The sequence below is a fragment of the Leguminivora glycinivorella genome, chromosome 10 (assembly GCF_023078275.1).
Source record: "Leguminivora glycinivorella isolate SPB_JAAS2020 chromosome 10, LegGlyc_1.1, whole genome shotgun sequence".
NCBI lineage: Eukaryota > Metazoa > Arthropoda > Insecta > Lepidoptera > Tortricidae > Leguminivora > Leguminivora glycinivorella.
In genome coordinates this window covers 23,029,520-23,035,519 of record NC_062980.1, presented here as the reverse complement: position 1 = coordinate 23,035,519, position 6,000 = coordinate 23,029,520, and positions in this window count along the sequence as shown.

Below are 6,000 nucleotides of genomic sequence, written 5' to 3'. Positions count from 1 at the left end.
TTTTATTTTGATCTTCAAGGAACTTTAGTACCTATAAGTCCATCCTGTTTCTATGTTCTTTTTACGTGCAATTATTATCTAGCATTGATCCGTCTTTATTAGTGCTGAGTCTGGCAGTACCCATGAACGTTTTGAAAATGTGGCGTTTGTAGCAGTGCCTCACTTTTTGCCAAGTTGGTGGAAACTTGATGAAATCTTTAATATTTCTTCACATGTCACTCGTAGTATAGGATCTGCATGCATCAAATAGTCTAGTTTGGAGTATATTTGTCGATCAACTCCGCCTATGTGACGCGGCCCGTACCCGTAGCCGTTACTTTAAGCGTAGGATGTTCTACCTCTAAACAAATCATAGTTGATGTACAATATAATATAAACTTTTAACAATTATGCGTTTCTTTTTCAAACGACCATCCCCGGTATGACAGACAATGACAATGAACATGTGTTATTAATTATTATTTGTGCCGTTTGTATATCCGAGGTCTTATATAGAGAGAGTACGTCGTAGACGTCGCATCGGACCGATAGATGGCGCCATCGTTCGTTGTAAGTCGCTCCGGCGTCACACCGCCGCGATGTTGGTAGTCCCGTTTTCCCCACCTGCAACATAAGGCTCCTACGCGCCCCGGCCCGCCACCAGCCACCCTCATTGTTTCGTCGAACGCCGAAGTGACCGGTTGTCGCGTATTCCGTTCGAACATTTTTACAGCATGGTGTCTCGAAATTAATCTTTTAGTTTCTATTTCCTTGTTACTCCTGGTCAAACCAGAGTTATTCGTGTTTTTATTTAAAAAGTGGCTTATAACGTTTCGGAATTATGAAATTTTTCAATTTCAATTTTCACCGTCAATTCTTTCTTCGCTTTTAATTTACGCTCGTTCTTCTTGAATAATGAGATATATTATGCCTCGCTAGCGATCATTATTCGTCTTTCGGGGTTCTCACGATAGAAATGAACGAGCGGTGCTTTATGATTCTACCCACTTTTTTGTAAGAAAGTTCCATGCTGCAAAAATCGTTACCGTTAATCAGTTTTCTTTTTAAACTATTCGCATTTCCGAGACTAAAGTAGGAAGTGTTATCCGCGTATTAAAAGTTTCGCGCGAGAATATAAGCGGTAACGTAGGTAAGTTGCTCCGCCGGGGACCACGTGCTCCGGGGACCACGTGCTTCGCGACCGCGGGCTGCGCGACCTGCGGGCTGCGGCGGCGGCGGCGGCGGCGGCGGCGGCGGAGGGCGCGGTGGAGGAATACCGCGCTCCAAGGAGGTTTGAATTTCTCCGACGAATGGGTGAGCAGATTCATATTATTTTAGAAAGAACATGTTCGGTTTCCGATTCGGTGCGGAGGCCCCAAACCACGTGTCGGCGCCGGAACTTACTGTAGCGCTGTGATAGCGCCACTGACCGCGGCAGTGTTGTCCGCCGCGTCGGCGCCGCCGAAGTTGCGTAGAAGTTGCCTCCTCGTTAACGATGGCCATCTCTGCGGTGCCGCCGAACAACGTTGTGGCCGCCACATAGGCGTCGCGTGCGACGCTGTAAGTATGTCTGCTGCTGCCCCGACGCGAGCGCCGCGCCGTTAGTGATCTGTCGTCAATATGCAGGCTACCAGCGCGGCCACCTTCTGCCCCCGCCTACAACGCCGCGAGCCTGCTGAAGCTGTCCACCAATATCGCTGGCCGCCACGCTTATGCTGGCGCCTCGATGGTGATGCAGAGCGTTCGTCTGCCGTGACAACGCCGCGATCCTGCTGAAGCTGTCCACCAGTATCGCTGGCCGCCACGCTTATGCTGGCGCCTCGATGGTGATGCAGAGCGTGCGTCTGCCTTGACAACGCCGAGAGCCTGCTGAAGCTGTCCACCAATATCGCTGGCCGCCACGCTTATGCTGGCGCCTCGATGGTGATGCAGAGCGTTCGTCTGCCATGACAACGCCGCGATCCTGCTGAAGCTGTCCACCAGTATCGCTGGCCGCCACGCTTATGCTGGCGCCTCGATGGTGATGCAGAGCGTGCGTCTGCCTTGACAACGCCGCGAGCCTGCTGAAGCTGTCCACCAATATCGCTGGCCGCCACGCTTATGCTGGCGCCTCGATGGTGATGCAGAGCGTTCGTCTGCCGTGACAACGCCGCGATCCTGCTGACTGTCCACCAGTATCGCTGGCCGCCACGGTTATGCTGGCGCCTCGATGGTAATGCAGAGCGTGCGTCAGCCCTGACAACGCCGCGATCCTGCTGTAGCTGTCCACCAGTATCGCTGGCCGCCACGCTTATGCTGGCGCCTCGATGGTGATGCAGCGAGCTCATCTGCCGTGACAACGCCGCGATCCTGCTGAAGCTGTCCACCAGTATCGCTGGCCGCCACGCTTATGCTGGCGCCTCGATGGTGATGCAGCGCGCTCACCTGCCGTGAAAACGCCGCGACCCTGCTGAAGCTGTCCACCAGTATCGCTGGCCGCCACGCTTATGCTGGCGCCTCGATGGTGATGCAGAGTGTTCGTCTGCCGTGACAAGCCTCAGTGGTGATGCGGAGCGTAATACTGTTAACCGCTGCACAGGCGTCGCAATCCTTCTGCTGCGTCTGCCGTGACATCGCCGCAAGCTACTTGAAGTTTTCCACCGGTGTCGTCGGCCGACACGCTGATGCTGGCGCCTTGATGTCGCCTCGATCGCACGAGGTAAGATTGCAGACGCGGCGACCTTCATCGCGCCACCGAGCGCAATACTGCGGCGGCCGCGAAGGCGTCGCTAATTTTCCTGCCGCGTCTGCCGTGACGACGCCGCGAACTCTGTTGATGCTGTTCACCGATGTAGCTGACTGTCATGCTGGCGCCGGTGCCTCCCGCGCTGACGGCGGCGACCTCGAGAGGGCCACCGAGCACGATACTGCGTGACGCGACAGGGGCATCGAAGACGCCTTTCGAGCTGACGACGGCCGTCTCAATCTCACCGCCGAACGTAACATCGTCTGCTGCAGTGACAAGCTGGTAAGATTGCTGATGTGGTCCCTTGGTACTGCTAGCCGCCACGCTGATAACGCCCGTCGCGCCTAAGATGTCACGCTCACCGCGAGCACTGTCTTCCCCTACAATGGTGCCACGACCATATCCGGGCTCCGTCTGCTACGGTATCGTTGCAGACTCTGTTGCTGACCAGGCTGATACTGCCCTCCAATGTGACGCCGGGCGCCGCTATCAGCTGACATCCCGTACACTATGGTATCCACTCTTCTCTTTCCAGTTCCCGTGAATTTACACTCTATTTTGACCAATGACTCCTCCGTCGCCGAAGTGAGAACAGATAAATTCTAAAGATGCTACGTCCTAACGTGGCTTGGCCACCCATAGTTGAACGAGGTAAGACGTCAATAACCGGACGAGGAGCCGCACTGCTGCGAGGGTGTCCTGACGATGTTCGCGAGCTATCTAATCGGAGAGGCGCCTCGCGAGACGACCCTGTGATTCCTGTACGTCGCTCATTGTGTAGGTCAAAGACATCGTAAAGGTTTGCGGAATTAAAAAAAAAAAACTCTTTCAGAATGTCCAGATCTGAATTCGAGCCAGCGTGCTGCATCCTGAGCGTGCGTCTGTTTACCGGGCGGACACCAAAACCGATCGGTAATCTGGCCGCGGGGGTTCCAAGTACACGACGATTTCCCGGAGGCTTGTGGCGCCCCCTGTCCATTCGAGAGATTAACTTATTCGCCGAGCCTCTAATAAACAAATTGGGAAAAATAAACCCGCTTCGCCTTAGTGAACTTGAGATTCCAGCTCAAAGCGAAAGGGGCCAGGAACTCAGGAGGACTTCAGTAGTTATCATCTGGCTCGACTATACTGAATTAATATAGAGCTTGATTCGATCGTAGAACCTGATTTCATCAATTTCACAACTTTCGTAGTCTACAGAGGGAGGTTGGTTTCCAGCATTACCTCGTACAGCTGCCGATAGCTGTAGGCCAATCGCTCCTGTTTTGCTTGCATTTGCAGCCCGATAAGACCTTAAATAATCGGAATATTGTACAAAGTAAAGCTCTTCCGATGGAAAATAATCTTCAACAGGCGGTGGCGCTGGCGACTGAAGTGACATGCAGCCGGATTAAGGTTCGCATAGCACTATATGCTATGCACAGTTCGGTTGTATGTTATGCTGTACGATGGCAGGACTACATCTCTTCGGTTACGAGTAACTACGACAGTAACCATGCTGACTCCAACAGACTGTCGTACGAGGTCAGTATGCACCCCCTGGGAGCCAAGTAAGTGACCTTCGGTGACCTCGCCTTCTTCTGCTTCGCCCGTCATCGTACCTCTTCGTCTGCGAGAGCCCTGCATTACGCCGTACAACGGTACGTATTAAGCCTCCGCCACACATAAAGCGCATTCCGCTTCGCTAACGCTACGCTATCAGCGCGCTGAATGCGCGCGCATTCCGCTCGCGTCCCGCGCGCGTTGCGCTCGCAATCCGCGCTCGTTAGTTCCCGCTAGTGCCCACTGGGCGCAACGCCAGCGTTTGTGCGGTGCACCGCCATTATTGCGCTCCGCCTACGCTCTCAAAGCGCGCATGTGTGGCGGTGTTTTAATTCACCCCTTGACCTGCTACCACGACGTGTTCAGCAACCACCAGCGATGCGACACGGACGTCACCTCTCAGTCTACACTGTCGACCTTCATTGCACGAAGTAGAAATCCGTCGCATCGGGTTTTGGATTAGGTAATGGATTACCCTAAGAGTCAATGACTGACTTGAAGAAATCGACTGATACCTCCGTCCAGTGTAGTAGCAATCGACAGCGCTCGTACTTTTCATCTTCTAGGCTAGTTTTACCGAGCGATCAGTATCCTCAAATGCCCTCACTAAAAAGAGTTCAGAGTTCAGGAGTCTCGCTTGTAACCGCGCTCGCTTGACGCGAAATAGTCTGATCGAAAATACCAGTATCGTAACAAATAGCCCTCGGGCGCGTGAGTGATGACCTTTTTCTGTGTTTGATATGGACGTAAGACGTTGGACTTTAAATAGTCATATCAAAGCTAATATTGATTTAGATAATTTTTACGAAGGGTTGACAAAAGCAGTATCAATTACGTTACCCTGCTACAGTACAGATAGTTACACTACTTTTACAGTTAATTTCCACACTTTGTGTCTGAAATTGGGTTTATAATAACCTGATAAAATAACGTGTCTGTTAATAATAAAAGTGTATCTAAGGTCTTTGTATCTTGTTCAAGTCAGCCTCGCCTACAATGTATAATAATGTCATTTCTCTAACTATTCGCTGACTAAAGCTAAACGTCATCACGAAAATCTCTTTAGGCGTTTCTGGCACCGAGATATTCGCGGATCGAAGGCGATTTCGACTGATACATCTGTCAAATCGGTTCAATAACCGATTCACTTATTCTTCTATGCTATGCCAATAGGGCTACCAAAGGCTTGCGCGCCAGCTGACTCGCCACCAGGAGATAATAAACAGGTCTCTATATAAGACCTCGGATATACAAACGGCACAAATAATATAAAAATTTTACCTTCCAATAAAATTGTTATTATTTTGCCTGGTATATCCGAGGTCTGAGTGATGCCTTCCTGGTAGGCTTAATATACCGTCGGCACTTCTCCTCAACAATGAGGGTGGCTGGTGGCGGGCCGGGGCGCGTAGGAGCCTTATGTTGCAGGTGGGGAAAACGGGACTACCAACATCGCGGCGGTGTGACGCCGGAGCGACTTACAACGAACGATGGCGCCATCTATCGGTCCGATGCGACGTCTACGACGTACTCTCTCTATATAAGACCTCGGATATACCAGGCAAAATAATAACAATTTTATTGGAAGGTAAAATTTTTATATTTTCTTATGAAAATGTACGTGTGTATTTTTTACATTTGTGAGTATCTGATGCATTTGCATGTTATTTCCTTACCGCCCGCGGAGTTCGGTAGATTTTTTTTGTACGCAGATGTAATATGAAGGGTACTTTGTCTATTTCCTTCTAGTTTAG